Genomic DNA, 25554 nt, shown 5'->3' on the forward strand with positions numbered 1-25554 from the left:
TGATGAGCTCTCCCTCTAAACATAGGTGCATCAAACATTCCTAATGTAATATGTATACCTCAGCTTATGTTTAGATTAAAGGCATCTGAAAAAGGATTGGGGTCGATCTTTCTATGACTCAAAATATGGTTAAGGTCTTTCAGTCCAATTAGATATTTTAGTTAATGGTATTTCAAATGAAATGTATGCATTTTGAAAATTGCTTAAAACAACTCAGCTTTCTATTTGATTTTGACGGTATTGGCTTAATAAAAGTCAGTAACACTGTCAGTTTAATTAAGTCAACTTTCACATTTGCTTCCCAACTGTATTGGGAATGAACGGGTAAGAGTGGAATGTAGGGTCTCCAGCCATGTCTCTCTTAGACTCTGGATAAGGCTAGTTCTAAAACAAGCCATGCTGCAGGAGAGGTCTAGGTGGGTGCTGCCTGGGAAATCTTATCTATCAGTATATAGGGAATTCCTGAGTAGTCAGAAGCAAACGTCTTTGATTAGTGGGACTCTGGGAACCAGGCGTTTTGGACTATAGTTCTATTAATACCCATAGGGGCATCTATACATTCCATTCAACTGAATAAGGGCCAAGAGTTGAATTAGGCTCTACTAGGGTTAGAACAATCAAGGCTATGGGGAGGTAAGAAACAAGCACACAGTTAACTGGTACACCATGCAAGCAAGGAAACTATTCTGTGACATGTAAAATATTCTAATAAAGGCCGAGAGGTTCATGTCCAACTAAAGGAAAAGCAAAAAATTCTGTGTCTTTTCCTAAAACTACAACTATAATTAGTTCTTTTCAGAGAGTAAACCTTAGGAAATAAATATTGAATTAACAAATGGTCCAATTTCAACATCAGTAGTTGAATAAGTGGATATTCCAGGCAAAGGAAAAGAGGAAGAGTAAAGGAAGAACCGCAGAAAGCATGGATATGTTCAGAAAATGACAATGGGTGTAGTGGACCTAGAAGGTGGAGTGACTGTGATAGAACAGTGAAAGATCCACTGAGGCTATTATAGACCATCTTCAATGCCATTCTGGAAAATGTGGAAACTAGGGAATTTGGGACTTCCTGTTTTGGGCCAAGAGAGGATGAAAATTTCAACAATGAAATACTGATATACAGCAGTGTTCTTTTTTTTTTTTTTTTTAAAGATTTATTTGAGATGGAGAGAGACAGAGATAGAGACCGAGAGAGAATGGCATGGAGGGACAAAGGGAAAGGGAGAGGGAGTCTCAAACAGACTCTGTACTGAGCGCAGAGCCCAACATAGGGCTTGTTCTCACAACCCTGAGATCATGACCTGAGCCAAAATGAAGAGTTGGACTCTCAACAGACTGCACCACCCAGCCACCCCAACAGCACTGTTCTTTATTAAAACCTTCTGCCCATTTGTTCAGACCTAAGTGACCTAATATTAAAAAGAGACAAGTGACCTTATGGACTACTTGTTTATCCTTCATAGACAGTATCTCACTAAACTTTTGCTTTCGCTTTTCCATAACAAGGATTGGAAAATAATAGGCATGCCTTCTGCATCTTCAAAACCTTAATATCACAGTTTTCCCAAATTGTGTTCTATGAAAGAAAATTTGCAAGATGTCAAATGTTTAAAGCAGAAAAAGGTTTTATGGCCAACCAAATAACAGGAAATGTTAACTTCCATTGGTGATTCCCTGAACACATTAGCATATTACAGGTTTTGAGAAATCCTGCAGTAGAGACAGCTATTTATACCAACATTCCCAGACTTTTTAAAACTCCCATTATCTATACAAGCATCATCAATAGCTATTTGATGAGGACACAAAAGATAATTAGCTATAGAATGGCAATGGATCCTAAGACAATCCTTAAAAAAAAAAAAAAAAAAAAAGAAAGAAAAGAAAAGAAAAGAAAAGAAAAGAAACACCAAAACCCTGGTTTTCATTTGTCTGAGCATTACCAGCACATACCATATGCCTGGGGCCAAATCTTCTAACAAGTAGTTATTGCCAGCCAAAGAAATTATTACCATCAGAAAAATATCTTGATATGCTATGGCAAGTTAATGTCACCAAAATTTTACTTCTTCATATTTTTCTCCAAGTATCCCTGTACTTTCTAAGCTATTCAGAAAACATAATTAGAAAATCCATGGTCAGAATTAGAAATTCTTTATTTGAAAAAAATGAGATTGTTGCATATGCCAGAGATATCACTACTAAATCAAGCAAACAAATATTTATTTGGCACTTAGTGGAGAGTAGAGCATTGCAGAGGATATAAGAAATTTAAGTTTGAAGACAATAAAAAGACAATAAATTCTCAAACTAAAGGAAAGAAAGGGTAAGTGTTTTTCCCAGTGTTAAAATGAGGAATTCTGAGGTTCTCATTTATGAGTTTATAAATTACACACAAATTTAGAAAACTAACATGCAGTAAGTGTTCAATACAAGGTGGCATGTAATACTGTTACCATTATTATTACATTATTATTAGCACAAATTTAATAGTAACTCTCTAAAAACTACATGTTCCTGACCAACTTTTGCTCCATAGCTAATAAAGTGAATCTTTTCTCTGAGATCTCAGGTGGGAGAAAAACTACAGTTTGAGAGCCTATCCAGTACTAAATAGATACCAGGTCTGAGGAAGTCTTTTAATCATTCACCCAGGAGATATTTACTGAGAACAGTGTCCAAGAGCTGAGGATGAAGATGAATGGAAGAGTCCTGGCTCTTAAGCAGTTCACAGTCTAACAGAGAAGGCAAAGAATTAAATTAGTTAAAATGGGGTAAGTGTTACTGCATGGAAATATGCAATGTGCTGTGGTGATAGCGACCAGACTGGGGTCGGTGAGGAGAGGCAATTGTGAAGGAGATGTCAGAGAAGCCTCTCAGAAGTAAAATCAGAACAAAGGATTAGATACACCAAAATAAAGGGCATGTTTGCATATGAGGAATTCAGCTGGCTGGAAAAGAGTTCAGTGCAGGAAGTCACTAGATCAAGTGAAGTCAGTGCTCCACTGAAATCCCAGGCTGCCTACACCAGCCGAAGCCAGAGCTTGTGACAGGTGGCTCCTTTATCCAATCTCTGAATGTGACCCAGGAGTGCCTAGGTTATATTTCTGGGCCTTCTTCTCTTCTTTAGGTAGATTCTTTCTCTTGGGGATTCAAACAAATGGTTTTCTATAAATCAGTGAGCTGGTCACACCAATAATTTTATATTCTGTCTTTAATCACCTTCCTGAGCTCCGTCTTATTTTAACCACCTGGCTTCTTGATAACACTGCTTGTATGTCTAAAAGACATCTTGAAGTATGTTTTGGCCAACACAGAACTTTTCACTTTCCCTATTGAAATAAAGCCTTTCCTCCCTTGGTCTTGCCTTCACTGAAAATGGTAGCAAAATTTGTCCAGTTGTTCAAGTCCAACACCTAGGAGTCATCCATGATTCATCCCTTTCCCTTTTACTCCCATTTAATTAATCACCAAAACCTGTTGTTTCTATCTGGGAAACAGATCCTACTTGCATTCACATGACTCCATCTCCATAGCTACCATTCTTGTCCAAGCCATCATCACTTTTCAGCTGGCCCATAGTGATAGCCACCATCATGCTCCCTGCTCCCACCTGGCTCTGCTGTAATCCTTATGTAAATCAGACCAAGTCAGTCTCCTGTGCAGATCCCTGTTTCAATGCTATTTAGAATTAAATCCAAAGTTCTTACTTTGACAAATAAGACCCCATCTAAACCTCTAATCTCATTTCACACTGAATCCTGGGTGCTGTGTGACCTTTATAAACGACCCAACCTCTTTGCCCCTCAGTTTGCTCACCTACAAAATAGGAATAAAGAAAGTATCTTCCCAGGGTGACTGGGTGGCTCAGTTGGTCAAGTTTATGCCTTTGGCTCAAGTCATGATCCCAGGGTTCTGGGATCGACTCCCTTATTGGGCTCCCTGCTCAGCAGGGAGTCTGCTTCTCCCTCTCCTTCTGCCCCTCACTTATGTTTGCTCTGTCTCTCTAGCGTTCTCTCTTTCTTTCTCAAATAAATATAATCTTAAAAGAAAAAAGTATCTGCCTTACATGGTTGTTGTGAGGATTTAAAGAGTTAATACATGTAAAGTTCTTACACCTATGACTGGCACATGGCAAAAACTCAACAAATGTTATCATCATTATTATTATTATTTCTTTTGCCTGATTTCAACTGTTTTGAAAGCCTAGTTCCTTCTTATCTTTCAGACCTCTGCTAAAATATTCTCTCCTCAGGAAGCCCTTCGCTTACCAGCTAATGTCTCCCAAATCACTATCACGTCATTCTGTTTCCTTTATAGATCCTGTTAATATATGAAATAATTTGGTTTATTGTTGATTGTTGGATATGATTCCATGTTTCTCACAATCTTGTTCTTCCTATTTTTTGATGTATCCCTAGTGTCTAGCACACTGCCTGACACATGGTAGGCAACTGATAAATTTTTATTGAATGAGTAAATGGATAAATGTCTAAAATAGTGGAGGGGGAAACCAGTTAAGAAGCTTTTATTTTGTGTAACAGCAATGGGAGTGATGCAGAGGAGAAGCCAATTTTAGAGACATTTCTGAGAATGTGAGAATCTTTAATAAGAATGTGCTGAGATCTTTGTATATGCTAGACCAGTAGTTCTCAAACATTAAGCATACTTCAGCATCAACTCGGAGGCCTATTAAAACACAGATTGGAGGGCCTTGCCCTCAAAGTTCTCAATTCAGTAATTCTGAATTGGGCCTAAGAATCTGCATTTCTGGCAAGTTCTCAGGTGCTATTGATGCTGCTTGCCCAGAAACCATACTTTAAAAACCACTGTGCTAAACTGAAGGAAATAGAACAAATGCTTGAATTTTACTAAATAATCTGGGTTTTAAACAATTTTTGTTACTAGTTTTTAAATCATCTCTTTAAGTCAATGGAGGGAAACATACTTAGCGGGCAAAAAATAAGATTAAAATCAGAAATTCTGGGTGGATACATAGTTGACCACTGAACAATGCAGGGATTAGGGGTGTTGACTGCCCTCCCACCCCCTGGACCATCAAAAATCTATGTAATAACTTTTGACTCACCAAAAGTTTAACTACTAATAGCTTACTATTATTTTAAAGATCCATCCATTCAATTTAAAGAGAGAGAGAGAATGCACATACATACAAGATGGGGGAGGCACAGTGGAGCTTGATCTCACAACCTGGAGACCACGAACCCAGCCAAAGCCAAGAGTTGGATGCTAAACCAACTGAGCTACCCAGGCCCCCCCAACTAGCCTACTGTTGACTGGAGGCCTTATTGATAACAGTTGATTAATACATATTTTGTATGTTACATATAATGTACTGTATTCTTAGAACCAAGTAAGCCAGAGAAAAGAAAATGCTATTAAGAAAATCATAAGGGGGGGATCCCTGGGTGGCTCAGCAGTTTGGCGCCTGCCTTTGGCCCAGGGCGTGATCCTGGAGCCCCGGGATCGAGTCCCACGTCGGGCTCCCGGCATGGAGCCTACTTCTCCTTCCCTCTGCCTCTCTCTCTCTCTCTCTCTCTATGTCTATCATAAATAAATAAATCTTTGAAAAAAAATTAAAAAAAAAAGAAAATCGTAAGGAAGAGAGAATATATTGACAATATTGAACTGTATTTAGGAATACCATAAGTTTACATCATTTGTTTATAAGATGAATCATCTGTCAGTACCTATATCAATAGTCTAATATATTTAGTTAAAAAAATTCGGGATCCCTGGGTGGCGCAGCGGTTTGGCGCCTGCCTTTGGCCCAGGGTGCGATCCTGGAGACCCGGGGTCGAATCCCACATCGGGCTCCCGGTGCATGGAGCCTGCTTCTCCCTCTGCCTGTGTCTCTGCCTCTCTCTCTCTCTGTAACTATCATGAATAAATAAAAATTAAAAAAAAAAATTAAAAAAAAATTCATGTACAGTTCAAGCCAGTATTAAGGGTCAACTGTATTGACAACAAAAGTCACTAGCTTTTTACTAACATAAAAGTACAAGATAGCAAAGGCATTTTATTTCTTATTATGAATGCTAAAACTAAATTATGTGATAGCTATTGCTGATTGAACTTTTAATTGGCCAGGATTTCAGAACTGGCTCAAAATTTTATCATTTTTAAATGGTAAAAGATACTATCTTCATCTGAACAAGAATGCCAGTGTACCTTCTGGAGGTCATTGACTTGAGCTTGCATGTAGCCATATATTTAGGTCCTGTTCTTCTTCTCCCTTATTTGAAGCCACAGCCAAGGGCATGCGCTGGCAAACTATGGCCAGCAAGCCAAATCCAACTTGCCATTTATTTTTGCAAATAAAGTTTTATTAGAATACAGCAACACTCATTTGTTTATATATTGTCTAGGGCTGTTTTCATATTATAATGGCAGAGTTGAGTAGCAGTGACAGAGACCTTATGTTCCATAGAGCCTAAAACAATTACTATACGGCATTATACAGAAAACGCTTGCCAACTCCTGAGTAATAGGCACCAAGGGAAAAAGCTGCTGGCATCCTCCTCTTTGTACTTCCTATTGCTCAGAAGTCTGGTGTAATTCCAGCTTTTGAATTTTACAAGTACTATAAATTCTGTGTGATCTTTATTACGCATGTCTTTTATATAACCAAGTCAAGTGGACAATGGCTAGCACAGAATCTGAATAATCCCGTAATATATGGCTGCTTTGTGTGGAAAAGAGAAGCTATCTTTTAGGAAAAGAAATGTCTTTGTTTAAAATATACTGTACTATAATGGCCTCCAAGGGCCATTATGTTAAAGAAAACAATTTTCTGATACTTCTTATTTATGTTTTTCTAAAATTGGTCTATGTTAGAAAAGGCTGTGGTTCAGTTCTCTTTCCCTACTTCCCTAATATAATCAACTTTTCCTCACTTGATAAGAGTTTGCTTCTCAGTCATCTTGATATTCACACTGGTGCATTTTCTCTGCAGTAAAATCTCTTGAGTGCCAAACAAAAGGGAAAATAGAGAACATATCATACCTAAAGGAGAAGCCCTTGAAAGCAAAGCAAAGCAGGCACAGAAAAGAAATACTGAAAGCAGACAGGTCTTATTTCATCTCTGTCCACTAGCCCTTGCATACAAACCATATAGCCTGTTTGCATGTTTGACCACACATGTCTATCTTAGATTTCAAAAGTGAGATAAGTATCAGACTAACACATATTAACATATCTATTTGAATTGAATTAACAAAAATAAAACAGCCCTTTTCCATTTAGAAAACAAGTTGGATTGGCTGATTAATTTGATAATAGGAACTGGCTTAGGGAATTAGGTTATAAGGCAGTCATTTTCCATTACTAAGCAAACTAAATCTATAATTTTTGATAACTAAGTATTTTAAACAGACTAAAAGCATGAAGCAATATACCACGAATGATATCCTTTGAAGTACTGAAATGAGGGATAATAAATTTTATACATCAAATTAAAAATGCATAAGGGGATCCCAAATTCTTTTAGAGTATATTTGAGGAAAGAAAGGGAGGAAGGAAGATAGGAAGGAAGAGAGGGAGGAAAGAGGGAAGGAAAAGGCAAGAAAGGAAAGGGGAGAACAGAAAAGAAAAAAAGAGAAAGGAACAAAGAAGTAAAGAAAACCACTGATTAATGGCATGCATTAAAAGATGAATCCCTATGGTACAAAGCCTAAATGTCCTTGGTGAGACAAAGGGAGAGTCTGTGGCTCTGCATAGGAAATAAAGAACTAGAATTGCTGGAGTCTTCAAGGTAGTAAGACAAGGCTGGAGATTGGAGAGAGAAGGGACCCAGCTACATGGCAAGTGACCGGTTACCTAATATGAAGAAAATTCTTTAGAGCAATGGTAGATAAGACCTTTAAGAACAGAATATTCAACTTTATGTCAAATACTCAATTTTAAGTTGTTTCTGGCTGGAATGTATTTTTCTCTTTCCTTGTTCCATATTTTTAATATTTTGAAAAGTTTGCCAAGACATAGCTTTATGTTAACACTTAAGGAAATAAAGACCTGGGTGATACTCAGTGAGGCAATACAACACCAAAAAGGGGCAAAACATGCAGAAGGGAAAAAAGAATGGGAAATGAAAAATCAGCAAAGACAAGAGCCAGGAGGTATAGAAGCCTCCACCTCTTGCCGCCTCCTCCATTCCTCCCTCTCTGTGATTCCTAGAACACAGAGAAGGGTTTTGGACCAATTTCACTTTTATCTTGAAAACCAAGATGGCCCTTGTCAAATGGATGCTACAAATAAATTCACAGTGACCTACAATTCAGATTTTAAATCTTTTTTTTTTAAAGTATTTTCTCTATTTAGAGAATCTACATTAGACAAACAATCCCTCTATTTTTTTTTCTATTTTACTGCAGCTATAGGGTACAGAAAATAAATATTTTTCTGCTTGATCAAGGATAGATGATTACCAAGGGCCAGGATTTGTATTAAAAATCAGATCTCTGTGTTTACAAAGTGACCTACCTATAATAAGACAGGCAGGGATCCCTGGGTGGCGCAGCGGTTTGGCGCCTGCCTTTGGCCCAGGGCGCGATCCTGGGGACCCGGGATCGAATCCCATGTCGGGCTCCTGGTGCATGGAGCCTGCTTCTCCCTCTGCCTGTGTCTTTGCCTCTCTCTCTCTCTCTGTGTGACTATCATAAATAAAAATTAAAAAAAAAATAAGACAGGCATAATTCTGGCCTAAAGAGTTTGGACTCCAAGAATAGTGAAGTTTCTGAGCAGCTTTAAAAAATAATAAGTAAATAAATATTTTCCTTATTAAACTAATTGAATTATAAAGTGCAAAAATGTTTTGTATTATATAACAGAAACAAAAGTTTGAGTTCAAAATAATATTTAAAGTTTAATATGATATATAAGTTGTTGAAAGAACCTTCTAGGTCCAAGATGGAGCTGCTCCTGCTCAGAAACTCAGATAACTTTCATGTTCCTGTAAATGCTCCACTTGGCCAGAAACACATTCCAGTTGGCCAATCCCCTAATGTTAAGCCATGTCTAGGCTCTATACTTATTATTTTCTTGTTTCTTTTCACCCAAACAAGGTTGATTATGTGGCCTCAGAATATTTTCTATTTGTCTCTTACTGGTTCTTTATTCTTTATCCTATAAAACCTTCCTGCCTCCCATCCCATTTTGCAAAAAGGAGATGGTCCATTTCATGAAGTAGTAAATAAGGTTTGTTTTTATCACCTAAATTGTCTTCTTTAATAATCTTTTAAACAAAATGTAGAGATACAGAGTACTCTTGGAAAATAGATGTTCTGATAAAATATTTTTAGTTTTTCAAAACCCAGTATGATGTTGGACAAACAAGGTAGTATTCTGGGACCAGATAAAGGAAAAGAAAAGGAAATATGCTAAGTTTTGAAACAACAGCATTAGGTTAAAGACTTTTCTTATTATAACTCTTAGAAATGGACTCTGTACCCATACTGTGCATATTTCAATGCACATCTGTGGTTTGTTCTCCCAGCATTTTGACTCTAAAAATAGACGGTTCACTGGAAGATTGCCAAGGTAATCATCAAAAGAGCTAGAGCTTAACGGAGACTGGGACCAGTACAGAAGACAACCAGGGAAAAAGCTATGGATGATTAGGGGTAAAATTCAGAAACCATCTGTTTAAGTCTTGGCATAAATGCAATAAAGGTCAAACCACATCTTAGGATATTTGAAACCAAATAAAAGAAAGGACGATTTTTCTATGCAGAAACAGTAAAACATTTCTAAAATATTTATGGTTTGGGGATTCCATAGGCATCATGGCAAGCATGTTACAACACAGTGAATCATACCTGTGAAGCAGGTGTCATAGATTGGAATTCTATTACTTTAGCCATTAATTCACTCAAAATAAATTTGCTTCCTATCTATTATGTGCAGTCCTACCATAGATGCTGTAACAGACAGGAAGAGAATAACACTAATTTACTGACCATCTAATGTCACAAATACTTTGGACCACTTCATTTATTCCTTGTACTTACCTTCCAGCTATCAATCCTCAGAGATAACGTGCCCTAGGAGACAAGCTTGAACATACTAGAGCTGCTTTCAAACCTCTGTCCATTCTTGAAAGCCCTTGCCCCATTTACAGTGACCCACCAGTTCCCTTAAGAGGAGAAAGGGAAGAAAGGAATGAGAAAGACACAGTCATTGCCCTAAAGGAGTTTGCACACAAGGACACAAAACAATATCTGCATATAAATTATGATAATATTAGTTTCACAAGAGAGGATGCAAGCGGCAGGGGTGTTCATCTCTTGCCTAAGGCTAGGCTTTCGGCTAAGCCTGGAAGATGAGTAGGGCTCATTCAGGGAGAAAGAAAAGCAACTTAAATTCCAAAATTAATCATAAAACTATGATTTCTTGGACTTAAAAAGGAACGTGACTCAAACAGAATCACTAAAGTCAGTTGTTCTTTGTAGCTTCTCTGACTCCATAATATTTCAAGCCCCTTCTCATTATGCACACACACACACACACACACACACACGCACGCATGCATCCAAAAACAGTAAGTAAACAAATACATAAAATATAAAAATTCTGTTTCTATACTTCAGGAATAACATTACATAAAGATCTAACTAAGAATTTTGGGGAAATAATCCAGGTTTTGACAGAAATGAAGGCGAACAGCAGGCATTTGCTGAGTCATTCAGACCTTCTGAGATATAATTCTGAGGAGTCTGAATCAGAAGGTAGGGTTGCAAAGTGGGGTTGAATACTGAGGAGGCCCTGCACTCCTCCACAGTGAAAAACAGGCGTATTTACTGCCCAGGGACACTTGGAAAGATGATGAAAAGCAGATCATAAATTCCCACGCAAACATAAAGAATGCATCCCTACACAGTCCACCACCTCTTTCTTTTGAAAGCATGGATTCTCAATTCTGTTTGCTCTTCTATGCTGGGAGATCACAAATGTTGTCTTTTCATATTCATGGAGCTGCTTGTTTAAAGTATTTGAAGCTCAGGTGTGTACAAAAGGTCACAGTACACATGAAGGACAATGAACCTGGGACAGAAATACATGAGGCAAAGGTTGAAAAGTAAAGAAACCCATGTAATAACCTTGAGCAATGACTCCTACCAAAATGGGATCAAGAAATTTGCTTCCCAAACTTTATAATGATTTGTTTAAAATGAAATATCAAATAACAAATGCTAGTGTTCACTTTAGATTTATTTGGGGAAATTATATAACAGCTTTGAAAAGAATACAGCATTTCTAAAACTACTCAAAAATAATAAAGCACTGACATCAATTGCTGACAGAAAATAAGAGCAGGAAACAAGTTTTCTGGCATGTTTTCTCAACCAGGGACCTCAAGATAAGCTCCTGAAAAAAAGATCAGTTTTTACAGAAAAGACCCAAAACTAAAGAGAACTAATAAATAATTTACAGTATCCTAGAGGGGAAAAGAAGTATCTTATATCCATTCCTTCACTTCAGGAATTTTAAAAACTTTAATAGGATAAATTATGTTCAAAAATTCAGTTTTTAGCCTCTAATTTACTCCAGGAATATTTTCTTAGATTGACAAAATTGCTCTTGTCTTCCCAGGAGAAACCTATATTCACTAGGAAAAGTTAGCATATCTCAAGTAGAATAAGAGTAGATAAAATGTCCTGAAATAGATAATACTATTTATAATGGGTTTCTATATCAGATGACCCTTTAACAGTAAGGTAGTAAGAATGTGCTAGTTACAGATTTCTGGAAACTTTTAGTGAGATGAAGATTTGTTTGAATGTAATACAGAAAATCAAGAGCAAAATGAGAGTAGATGAAAGATTATGAAGTATATGGTAGTCTACAAAGTGCTTTTAGTTCACCACAGTTTCCTATAAATTCTTTATAGATATAGTTTCTCCAATAGCTGTAGGCTTCTAGAATATTAATTCATTGTAAATGTTGATAGTTTTTTTTTAAGAGAGAGAGAGAGAGAGCATGTGAGTGAGCAGGGTGGGGGGTAGCAGAGGGAGCGGAAGAGAGAATCCCAAACAGGCTCCACACCCAGCACAGAGCCTGATGAGAGGCTCGACCCCACAATGGTGAGATCATGATCTCAGCTGAAATCAAGAGTCGGATGCTCAACCAAGTGAGCCCTCCAGGTACCCCACAAATGTTGATAGTTCAAACTTTTGCCTCAAGAATGTGAAACAATTTTTAAAATGATTTTTTTTTCTTATAATTTTCTTTTTAGTCTTGAAATATCATGAATTTGCTTGTTGGCAAAAGGAAAATAAATAAGGATTGTGCTCATCAATTTTCCTCTACCAATTATGTTCTTTTTTGTTTCAGTAGCTTTATAAAAAGTTTTAATATTTGGTAGGACATATCATATTACCATTTTATAATTTCAGTAATTTTTATTTACATTTTAAATACAAAATATTTAAGTCATTTAGCTAATGCACCCCAAATCCATCAGAATTCTCATTAAAATTGACTAAATACATATGAACTTGAAAAGGGTTAGCATTTTCATGAAATTAAATCTTTCTGTCCAGGAACATGTGTGCTTTTTTCTTTATTTAGGTTGTATTTTTTAAAACTATATTTTTATAAAATGTTATAAGTCCTCTATATAGGTCATGTCCTAACCCAATTTCTTTATACAAGAAAAATACCACTTAAATGAACAGGAAGGACAGATGTCAAATAAAAAGGAAGGCTTAAAAAAAAAAAGGCATCTTAAGGCACTGGTAGTAGATACAGATGAGAAAGCAAAGAATCCTCTGAGAGATTGTCCAGAGATTCTGGGAATGTGAGCACTAGGAGTTTTAGGGTTGTGGCTGGAGGCTGGCAAACCACAGCTTCACTTTCTCCTTCTAGCCACCAGCTTCTTCCAAACTCTGAGTGATTTTGGAGCTTCCAGCTCTGGTTCTTTTGATTTTTCTAGGGGTAAACATCAGTTTTGGCATCTGAAGGATTTTAGATAAAATTTTATTACCAAAGAGGCATGTTCCTATCAATGGGAAAGCCAGGCTGATGCATCCAGTCTTTGGACTTCAACTTAGCTGCATAAGAAAGAGCCTTGGGCCTGGAGTACTCCTCACCAGGAAATAAAGAGCCCACACAGCCATGCTGGTCCCACCTTGCGTGGGAACAGCCTCCCTTGTTTTAGGCACAGTGAATGCCCCTTTGTCTCTGCTTAAAGCATGTGCAACCTATGGCATCTGGCCAACCTCACTGTTTTATCTGTCCTTCCAAGGGGAGAGGGCACAAGATCCCTCCTACTGAAGCACAGGAGGGATAAGCTAGGGAGAGATCCACTGGCTGTGAGGGACCTATATCTACTACCGAGGCTGAGTTTGCTGTCTCTTCTCTATGTAAAGGAAGTGTTGTTCACTGCACTGTGTTTTTCCTAAAGACTCTGATACCAAGCTGCAATGGGCAGAGCGCTTATTAGAATCCTGCTCTGGCATCGATAACCAGTGCACCGTACTCTGGGTGTCATCTATTGAAACATTAGCAGCAATAACTTTTTGGAAGCAGCCTCTGCTCAGTGACTTCAGTTTGACATTTATAACCATAGACTGACTATCCTTGAAGGAGGCAGTGATTACAGAGGACTGAGAAAGATACCAAGGAGGGGGCGCCTAGGTGGCTCAGTCAGTTAAGCACCTGACTCTTGATTTCAGCTCAGGTGGTGAGCTCAGAGTCATGAGATTGAGCCCCGCATCAGGCCCACCACTCAGTGGGGAACCTGCCCTCTCCCTCTGCTCCTCCCTGCTGCTTTTGCTCCTTCTGTAAATTAAATAAATATATATGTTTTTTACAAAGAAAGATACCAAGGAATGCAGTGTTGTTTAGAAGAGGTTATTATTACTGATAGAAGAGGTTATTATTACTGATAAAAGAGGTTATTATTACTGATGTAAGACCAGGAGTTGATAACCAACAGACAGAGGTCCCCCCCCATCCTTTCTTCCATTACATACACATATAAAAATACCTCAAATCCCATTCTATCATCTTTTTTTAAAAAAGATTTATTTATCTATTCATGAGAGACAGAGAGACAGAGAGAGGCAGAGACACAGGCAGAGGGAGAAGCAGGCTCCATGCAGAGTCTGATGTGGGACTCGATCCCGGGTCTCCAGGATCACGTTCTGGGCTGAAGGTGGTGCTAAACCACTGAGCCACCTGGGCTGCCCCCATTCTATCATTTCAAGAAAAATTTTTTTTAAAGATTTTATTTATTTATTCATGAGAGACACACACAGAGAGGGGCAGAGACACAGGCAGAGGGAGAAGCAGGCTCCTTGCAGGGAGCCTGATATAGGACTTGATCCCAGGACCCCAGGATCATGCCCTGGGCTGAAAGCAGGAGCTAAACCGCTGAGCCACCCAGGCGTCCCTCAAGAAAAGTTTAATGCCATTGTACCAAGTCAACTATATGATTCTTCTCTGAAAAAATAATACTTTGTGTTATTTCCAGAAATATTTCTTTCGAATAATGAAAAAAGGTTATCAACTTCCGTATTTACTGGAATATGAAATGAAGCCTGCTTTATGATTACAGTGACTTTTTCAAGGAATAAAAGACACAGTCCAACTGATAGTAAATATAAGGGAGATACATTGACTAAAGAAAACAAGAGCCAGTAAATGATAAAATGTTAAATATATTTTGACCTACAAATACTCTTTATTTGTAAACTCTACGTAAGGATTCTGAATTTTTAGATGATGTTTTCTGGAGAGATGTCAAACCGACCTCAAGGCCTTTACCTTAGTATTTTCTAAAGGGGAAGAATGATTATCCAAATTCCTGAATCATCCTCTAACAGAACACATTGAAAAAAGAGCCACGTCAGAATGAAAAATGTAGAGGATAAATAAAGCAGATGAGCAGTGCCCACCGAATGAGATAACAGAAGACTTAATAAAATGAGATGCACCAGAGTAGGACCTGTCTCCAAGCTTGTAAATTTGAACAGGATATCAAATTATTTACAGCTATCTGAGGGATCTCTTTCAGCCTGTTGAAGCTAGGCAATAAAAGAGAGAGTGACTTCACATACAATCTCCTGAGTTAGAGCATCAGAAGACACACATCAGGTATGAAAGGCAGAAAATGCTAGAGGAAACATAGCCACCTGGGAAATCTTTCATGGGCCAGAAATCTCGTGTGCAGGTTTCACACTGGCTTTTATGTCTCAGGTAGGGGATTGGAAACAAGTTGTGAGTTTTAAAGTGAGACCATCTTGTCTTTAAGGTCAAGGGGAAAAGAAGGCAACAAATTATATGTTTAGAATGGAACAGAAGAGTTCCAGATGGGATGTCCTGCATTAATAAATACTTTCTCAGGTAATTGATGTATGGTCTTCAAGGTTGATGAATAAAAAACAGTTTGTGAAAAACTCCAGCATAACTGAATGTCTGCTGGGTCCATTCCAGTATTTAAAAAAGCTGGGCTAGCATGATATCACCCAAATGAGTACCTGGTGTTATATGCAACTAACAAATTATCCAACGCTACATCTGAAATTAAGGGTATACTATATGTTGGTCAATTGAAATTAAATAAAAACATAAAAATAAAAATTGGGCTAGCAAAGGAAAACAGGCTATCCAAGAAATTTCCCATATGATGTTACAGCCTCCAAAACCTCGTATTAAGTGCATATTGTCAAGCAACCAGTGGGAGTTAAATTTTGTAATAAGATCACTTTCTTCTATTCATGACTCCATTGAAGTGCCCTTGGCTCTGCCACTTGATCTCTGTTCTCAATATTCTGGGCAACAAAGAGCTAAGAATCTATCAGGGATACAACGTTGACTATCAGTCATCAAACTCTGCAGGTTGCAGAGGGGATATGAGAGGAAGCTTCTTCAGTTAGTTGGAGGGATTTAGGTCTTTGATATGTCATGAATGGAATCCTCCAAGAATGTTGTCATTGGTTGGCAATATAGTATTGAGGTATATTCAAGTGGAGGGAAGTTGTATACAAATTATAATATAGGTAATATAATATATAATATATATAATATATAATATAATATAGGTAAGAAGTGACTATACATAAGGTTTCAAGAATAAATGAAAATGTTTAAATGCAATGAAGTAAAACTGATGAACTAATTAAAATAATACAAACAACATCGACTTTGCCTAGACATCACCACAGGTAGAACTTTAATTATCACTCTGCTAGTTTTTTGTATTTATTTATAATTAGAAAAAGAGACAGAATCTTTTCTCATCAGTGTATGGTGAATGTAGCCATGTAAGTCAATGTCACCACATAATAGCATCTGGCCACTCAAAAGTGTCAGTGTCAGTGCATCTCCAGTCAGGATTGCTGCTAAATCACAACAGAATGATTGGCAATGAGCAAATTTTCTCCTGTATCCAAAGTCACACTATTAGTGAGTGGCCAGAATGAAACTCATGAATCAAGTTCCTGACTGTAAGCCAATGAAAATCTGGTAATGTACCTTTTACAATGCACAAATGATAACTTTATGTAATACAGGGATCATTTCTATGTAGGTGCATTTCTATTAACTAATTCGGTTCCTTGTATATGGACATAAAAATTGTATTAATTTTTCCTTTAAATAAACACACAGCAAAACTGAATGGAAAAAAAGCTGTTAATGTTCCCCTAGATTAAAAAGAATAGGTAGAAAGGGACAATACAACCATCTAAAAATTTCAGCTGCATTCTTATTTGTTTTATTTTTAAGATAGAATGACCCTCTCCTGGCAGGCAGACATTCACCATGGGAGTCCAGAATTAGAAAGTAAAATTGCTTTATAATAGTCTAAACAGGACCCAAATGTTAATGCCTGAGATTGCTTTTGGTCAGTTGCCCATAAATCTGACTGTTTATGCTGCGCTGGTTAATCTTTTATGACCCAGTAGTCCTTTAGTAGTTATCTTGAAAATACAAAGTAATGAAGCTAAAAATGCAAGAAGCATATCAACATGTATTCCTACACTTTAAGTAAAATAAAAAAGAGAAGTAAATCATCACGGTAGGTCAATGGAATGACATTTACATTAAAAAGCAAATACCTAAATAAAATCAAATATGGCATAGTACGTAGTTTAATGTTAAAGTAAAAATATGAATAATTTAGTTTTCTTCTTAGAATAGTTCAGCAGGGATCCCTGGGTGGTGCAGCGGTTTGGCGCCTGTCTTTGGCCCAGGGCGTGATCCTGGAGACCCGGGATCGAATCCCACATCAGGCTCCCGGTGCATGGAGCCTGCTTCTCCCTCTGCCTGTGTCTCTGCCTCTCTCTCTCTCTCTCTGTGACTATCATAAATAAATAAAAATTAAAAAAAAAAGGAAGTAGAAGAGATTAAGAAAAAAAAAATGTTCCCTTTGTTTATCAAAACACATACAGCAAGTTGGTTCGAATGGCAAGTGTGCAAATTTTTAAATAAACAGATAAAGAAGATGAACACTTGTCTTTGGTTAACACAAAGGTGTGTCAGTTAATGATCGCACTGTTTTTTAAAATTCATAGTTCATATACGTATGAAGTTTCATGAGAAAAGTGAGAAGACAGCTGTACTTTGCTTTCCTGGAATCCATTAGCAAGGGGTCATCTCACCTGGAAACAGGTAAGGGATGCATAGGTACATGTACATAGATATATACAGATATAAAGTACATGGTTATATTGATGAAATGTATTTATATTTATAAAAGTATATTGATACAGTCATCTAATAAATATGATAATTTCCTATACTCACAAACATATGTAAAGATATATTACCCATACATGTTGATATTTATCAGTTTTGACCACGCAATGTCTGAATCCTATGTTTCAACTGAAGCCTGCCTGCCATCATGGAGTCAGGAAACCAGGTTCTTGCTTTCCTTGCCACTCTTGAAGCTAGGATGTTTCCATGAAGGAAAGATTGCCATTCAGATCAACCAACCCAGGCTTTGAGTCAAGAGTTAGTAATATAAAGGAGTGGAGTCTGAAAAAGGTTTCTCTGGCAGCGACTGCAATTTCTTTTTTATTTATTTATTTATTTATTTATTTATTTATTTATTTATTTATGATAGTCACAGAGAGAGAGAGAGAGGCAGAGACACAGGCAGAGGGAGAAGCAGGCTCCATGCACCGGGAGCCCGACGTGGGATTCGATCCCGGGTCTCCAGGATCGCGCCCTGGGCCAAAGGCAGGCGCCAAACCGCTGCGCCACCCAGGGATCCCTGCGACTGCAATTTCTGCAGGATTAAGTTTCCTAAGACATACGGTCATCAGCATCTTGTGCCCATGGCCACAACGTGCTTAGCATTAGTGGCAGAATTGTGCTGGCCACACCAGGTCTGAAGCCTGATCTGGAGCAGGATTTCAGGCGGTGTCTCCTCCAAGCCTGGCTGTCCAACCCTCCCATAAATTCTGTGAACTCATCACCTTTAATAATCTGGTGTTTTACTAAATCAGCTATAATTAGGGTCTGTAGCTGCCTCTAAGAAACCTTGCTGATAAATTATAGGAGCAACCAGAGTGACTAACGTGGAAAAGAAAGTAGGAACGACAAAGTTCAGCTATTGGGAAAGCGAGTGGAGCCACAGGAGGGGAAGGGTTGTGATATCCAGTGGTGGAAAGAGGGGCTCAAATGAGGGAGAGAAGACACATCCACCAGGATTTTCTACTGCTATCACCTTGCATTGAACTTTTTTTTTTTTTTTTTTGGAAAGGGAGGGTGGAAGAGAGTCATAGAGAGAATCTTAAGCAGGCTCCACACCCAGCACAGAGCTCAATGCAGGGACCGATTTCACAACTCTGAGATCATGACCTGAGCCAGAATCAAGAGTCAGATGCTTAACCCACTAATCCACCCAGGCATCCCTCAGTGAACTTTTTACATCTGAAATATCCACGCATTGGGGGCAGAGGTTAGGTGAAAATGGAAGTCTGGAAGCCATGATTCTAGCAGGTTCCTGCAGGGATGGAAACTAGGAAGGACTAGGCATACGCTTGTCAAGAGAAGAAGGGAAAAATGTCAGTGGAAATGAAAGCCATGACATCTCCTCTTCATATAGTCCTAATATGGTAAATCAAGTTATTTCTCATTTGTTAGAAATATGCTCACATTCTTCTCTGAATAAAATGCCACAAAATGCCACTGATGATGTTGATCTAAGAAAATTTGTGAGAACACAGTGAGGCCACACCTGTGGCCTCTGACCCCAACGAGCTCTTCCTCTAGATACTTGTCTAACTTCTAAACATCTTCAAGTCCTTGCCTGAATCTCACCTGCCATAAGGTCCACTCTGATCCAGCTACTGAATGCTACCACCTGATCCCCTTATATCCATTCATCTCTTGAAGGACATCTGGGCTCTTTCCATAGTTTGGCTCTTGTGGACACTGCTATTGTCTGTCTCCCCTACCAGAATGTAAGCACCAAAATGGAAGTAATTTTTGTTTTCTTGCATATCCCAAACTCCTAAAATAGTTGTTGGCACATGATAGGAGCTCAATAAATATTTGTTCAATAAGGGGTGCCTGGGTGGCTCAGTGGTTCAGCATCTGCCTTGGGCTCAGGCCATGATCCTGGGATCCTGGGATCCTGGGATCCTGGGATCCTGGGATCAAGTCCCACATTGGGCTCCCTGCTAGGAGCCTACTTCTCTCTCTGCCTATGTCTCTGCCTCTCTCTGTGTGTCTTTCATGAATACACAAATAAAATCTTTAAAAAATATATTTGTTCAATGAATGAATGGATATGGCTGAGATGAAATAAAGAGGAGGCAGGGTGACAGAGATGAGGTTGTTGAGATGACAAAAAGCCTCCAAGGTCACATGAAGACTCTAGATTTTATTCTGAGTGAAATGTAAAGCCACTGGATGATACTGAGTACAGAATACCTGAACGCAATAGATCAAGGGGAAAAAGCCAGTGGAGAAGTTGAACCTGCCAAAGGACTGATGATTAATGGAAGAGAACCTCAGAGGTCATTAATTAGAGATCCACATGTTCAGGTGTCCTTGGTCAGAAGAAGGCATAGGTACACAAAAAGGAAAGATGATTCTACACACGAACCACAAACCAGCTATCTTTTATGGTGTTTATTATCAGCCACCATTTTTGGGGTGGGGAAAATTACACTGTCCTGACAGTTATAATATATTTTTTTTAGAAATCAGCTTGGTTATGAACATGATACTTATAATTTTTGACTTAAGAATGAAGTACATAGTTTAGAAAATACTTTTTCTAATCTACAAGTTTACTTGTGTGTGACGTCCTCTAAAGGCATCAAAACTGAATCACATTTAGTGGTACATTTACACTAAATAGCATAACAGAAAGAAAATGAAGAACATTTTAGAGGGTATTCAAGAGGCCACCTTGTTTAGATTATTACACTGCTTGCAAAGGTGGATCAAATAATCAGGCTATGGTTTCAGGCTCAGGGGTATGAACATTACTCCAGGAATATTTTCTGAGTACACATGTAATATAATTAGCAGTGAGCTTTAGGAAGATTAATATGTTAGTGACTTGGAATGGAATTAAGCTGGAAACTGGACCTCAGCATGTTAATTCAGGCATTCAGAGTACAATTTTGAAATAAGATTTGGTAATTTGTATTATCAAATCCTGAGCCAAACCAATATTGGTTCAAATTGTAGTTCTATGACTTACTAGTTGTGTGGTCTTGGTTGGTTACCTAATTGGTACATCACTTACCTCATGTTTAAAATGGGGATAAATAATAACATTTAGGAGGGATGATTCAAGGATTAAGTGAGTCAATAAGAAGAGCACTTGGAACAGGGCCTGGTACTTTTAAGTGCTATCTAAGTGTTAGCTATTATTGTTGCTATTATTTCTACCCCCTAGGATGATGTTAGAAATACTTTCATGCTATATTTCTGCTGCATTCAGTCCCTTTAAAGGGATGGCCAGCTGATATAAAATAATTCAATCATTCCTGTAAACATTCAAGAAAACTATGATATTTAAATTTTTTAAAAAAAAATTTGGAGACACAGAGAGAGAGCGCACATGCATGTGCACAAGAGTGGGGAGGGGCAGGGGGAAAGAGAAAGACAGAATCTCAGCCAGACTGTCCACTGAGCACTGAGGCCAGGCAGGGAGGCTCAATCTCAAGACCCTCAGATCATGACCTGAGCCAAAATCAAGAGTAGGACACTTAACCAATGGAGCCACTCAAATGCCCCCAAAACTATGATATTTAAAAAAAAATTTTTTTTAAAGATTTTATTTATTTATTCATGAGAAACACAGAGAAACAGAGAGAGGCAGAGACACAGGCAGAGGGAGAAGCAGGCTCCATGCAGGGAGCCCGACATGGGACTCGATCCCAGGTCCCCAGGATCACACCCCAAGGTGCAGCCGGCGTTAAACCACTGCACCACCGGGGCTGCCCGAAAACCATGATATTTTAAAAAGCTACACTGATTAATATTTAGAAGTAGAAAAACTCAAAGTCATAATAGTCACTATTTCATGATATGGCAAGATTATAAAATTTCATATAACCAATATGGTTATATCAGTGTTGGTCATGCTAAGATTCATAAAACAATTACAGTTTGACAGACCATCATGGTATTTTACATGTGCCATATTCTCCTTAGTTTATTATCCATCTTTATCCATTATTATCCATTATAGTTTATTTATCCATCTCCATGAGATGGGCATTCTTATTTTGTCATTTGCCCAAAGAGGTAAAAGGCTCAAAGAATTTGGTAACTTGAATAAGGAATTAACCAGTTGTAAGTATCCCAGACTAGATTTGAATCCAGGCATTCTGACCTCTATATTTGTACTATATTTTTGAGGTTATGACAGGCAACTGAAATAATATGTAGTGATCTGCAAATCAAAATTTAAAACAGAATGACCAATTTCCAGGAATTATGCCCAAAAACTCTGTAGCAAAGCAAAATATTCTTCATCAGATCCTCAGTAATTTGATAATGTATATTTCACCCAAGATCAACAGATAAAATAAAATCATAATCAACAAGATGTTTTATAGAGTTCAGAACCCAAGAGACATGTTAGCATTCGTTACCATTTTTGTGGAATCCTAGACTTGAGACTGCTGAGAGTCTCAAAGCACAATCAGAGGTTGGCTAACACTAGGGTTTTGTTAACTCAAAACTTAGGGGCAGAAACTGAGCAAAATTTCTTTACATAAAATACTCATTTCATATCAACTGTCCAGAGAGATGGGTGATAAAGCTGCAAATGAAAACTAAACTAAGACATTCATCTAATATCTTTTTATATTTGTTCATTAAATTTATTCAGAATATAATTGTTGAGTAATTTGGGTTCTAGGCAGCTGGGGATCCTATAGAGACCAAGACAAGCATTGCTCCTGCTGTTGGAGAGACTGTTCTGATGAAGAAAGCAGAAGATAGATAGATAGATAGATAGATAGATAGATAGATAGATAGATAGACAGACTAATAAAATAATCCTTATGAAGGAAATAGTGAGGAGAGTCAGAGAATCTAATCTCTAAGAGCAGAGTTAGGGAAAGTAACTTCAGACAGAGCAAGCCTAAAAGATCTATATTCAAAAATGACATTCAAGCTGACTAAAAAATGAACAAAAACAAGGAAAAGGGTTCCAAGCACAGAAAACCTGCAGAATTCATCGGCAGGTGCACATCTCCAAAGAAACTATGTAAATGTTCCTTTCTCTCTCCTAACGTCTTCTGATACTTCCAAATCTGTTTTCATTTATGCACTTCATTCATGAACTTCCTTGAGACCATGAACAACATCTGGATCATCTTCATTACCCTGATAGTTCACACAATGCCTTGACATAATGGGCACTCAAAAAGATATTTGAGGGCCAACTAAATAAACAGATGAATGAAGGGTTAACAATTAATCTGGAAAGTTTCCTAAAAAGAAATTTTAAAACTTACGATTCAGGGTAATGTCAGCAAAAATGGCAGAAGTTAAGGACTCCCAAAATTCTCTCTTTAAAATCAATGAAAATCTGATAAAAATTGTCAGAATCAACTTTTTCAGAATTTTGGGAATTAACCAAAGGCTTGCAGCAACCCAGGGAATGTTTATCCAAGAAAAAGGACTAAATCTTGGTAAGAAGAGCAAGCTTAATAATTAACTTGCCCTATTCCCATCCCTCTCTCCATAGGTCCATGGTAGCCTTGAAAAACCATAGCCTATAACCACAGTGCAAATAAGCAGCCCAGCAGCCAGCAGAGGGGATAGAATAAGACTGGAACTCTTCAAAACATCATTCCTAGGGAATTCTCATTATTTGACCTGTCTGGCAGTTCCCTGGAAGGTCCCACTTATAAGACTATCTTTATCTGACCTGACTTGGAATTCATACAGTGGAAAAAGTCTTTTCCCCATGGGTAGTGGCTGGAAACCCTTAAAGATAATTAACTTTCCAGCTACCCAAGGCAATAGATAACAGTTTGGACAAACAACAGGAAAACCAAAAGATTAAAATTGAATAGCCAGGGAATGAGATGTCCTAGGGGCTTTGAAAAGGTCCAATGTATTCCTGGGAATACAGAAATGAGTGCACTTGTGTAGCACTGCACAAACACCCAGGGCCTCATTCAGACTCAGGAAAGACCTAAGAAGGCTCTAAGGTCTGACCTACGGCTGACCTTGAGGTTCCATACGAGTAGGAAATGAAAGTTAAGGCAGCACTGCCAACTGCCTAGTTAAGTTTTGAAGGCATGCTCCAATACACAAACAAAATCCAAAACATGCAAATATAAGAGTCTTATTGGTTCTTAGTATAAAGAAACCTTTGTTCAACTATTAGCTGAATACTAAACTAACCAAGCAGAAACATATGTGGCCACACATGATAATATAAAATATATAGAATTAGTTAATGAAAGTCAATAAACATACAAACAAGAGCTGTGACAAGCAGCAACGCAATCCTGAGGAAAACAAGGAGAATCTGATTTCAGAGTTGCCACATTGTATTATTTAAAACATTCAGTTTTCAAAAAAATGCAAGACATGCAATGAGAAATATGCAATAATACATGGAACAAGAAAATAGAGACCATACACAGGGGAAAAAGCAATCAGTAGAAACTCCCTGAAAAAAAAAACAGATGTTGGACTTACTAAAAAAAGAGAAAAAAAAAGACTTTAAGATATTTTAAATACATTTAAAGACTTTAAGAAAAATTATGTTTAAAGAACAAAATAAAAAGTATTGGTAAAAAGATATAAATTATAAATAAAGATGAGGACAGAAAAAAATGAAATAGTAAATAGAAAAGTGATACAAAAAAATAAAATCTTTGAAAACAAAACTGACGATCCTTTAGCTATACTGACCATGAAAAGATGAGAGATTACACAATTATTAATATCATGAATGAGGAGATACTTTTCTAGTGATTTTACAGAAATAAAAAAAGATTGTGGTCAATAATATGAACAGTTATATACAACAAGTTAAATAAACTAGGTGACAAATTACTTAAAAAAGACACAAACTACAAAACTGACCCAAGAAAAAGTAGATAATTCTCACTTTGGCTGCACACAGAGTAAATTTGGAACAATAAAGAGAAGATTAACATAGTCCCTGAGTAAGGAAGACACGCAAATTCATTCAGTGGCCCTATTTTTCTGAGGATGTAATATAGAGCTTTGGTGACCAGTTAACAACACTGTATTATGCATATGAAAGTTGACAAGAAAATAGATCTTGGGATCCCTGGGTGGCGCAGCGGTTTAGCGCCTGCCTTTGGCCCAGGGCACGATCCTGGAGACCCGGGATCGAATCCCATGTCAGGCTCCCGGTGCATGGAGCCTGCTTCTCCCTCTGCCTATGTCTCTCTGCCTCTCTCTCTTTCTCTCTCTCTGTGTGTGACTATCATAAATAAATAAATATTTTTTAAAAAAGGCAAAAAAAAAAAAAAGAAAATAGATCTTAAAGGTTTGCATCAAAAGAAAAAAATCATAAATGTGTGATAATGGATGTTAACTAAATTTACTGTGGTGATAATTTCATAACATATGCATATATTAAATCATGATATTGTACATCTAAAACTAATACAATGTCAGTTATATTTCAATTAAAAAAGGAAATATAGACCTGTAACAAGTAGAGTGATTTAATTAATCAAAAACTGCTCTCAAAGAAAATCTCTTCACCAGATCACTTCACTGGTGAATCTATCATATGATTAAGGAATGATTAGCATCATCAATCCTTTGCAAACTCTCCAAGAAATATAAGTGAATACTACTGAAGTCATTCTATAAAGTCAGAATTATCCTGATTCCAAACCCAGACGAACATAAGAAAACTTAAGATTGATATCCCTAATTAATATAGATGTAAAAATTCCTAAATTTCCTTAGTAAAATACTAATAAACTGAATCCAAGAACATAAAAATTATATGTGTTTTATGGATATAAATACATATACAATATAGATATTTTATATCCATAAAAATTGTACGTATTATATCATATGACTACATAGCATTTATCTCAGGAA

General features: G+C 37.5%; 1 protein-coding gene and 1 non-coding gene across 7 annotated transcripts in view; one reads left to right on the forward strand and one right to left on the reverse strand.

Moving 5' to 3' along the window:
- The window catches only part of CYP39A1 (cytochrome P450 family 39 subfamily A member 1), an 89828-nt gene that overhangs the window by 31201 nt on the left and 33073 nt on the right, over positions 1–25554 (reverse strand). The window lies entirely within an intron of this gene.
- On the forward strand, positions 24569–24674 carry LOC119874332. The gene has a single exon (XR_005368203.1). It is a non-coding gene; the product is annotated as a U6 spliceosomal RNA (small nuclear RNA).

The sequence above is a fragment of the Canis lupus genome, chromosome 12 (genome assembly GCF_011100685.1).
Source record: "Canis lupus familiaris isolate Mischka breed German Shepherd chromosome 12, alternate assembly UU_Cfam_GSD_1.0, whole genome shotgun sequence".
Lineage (NCBI taxonomy): Eukaryota > Metazoa > Chordata > Mammalia > Carnivora > Canidae > Canis > Canis lupus.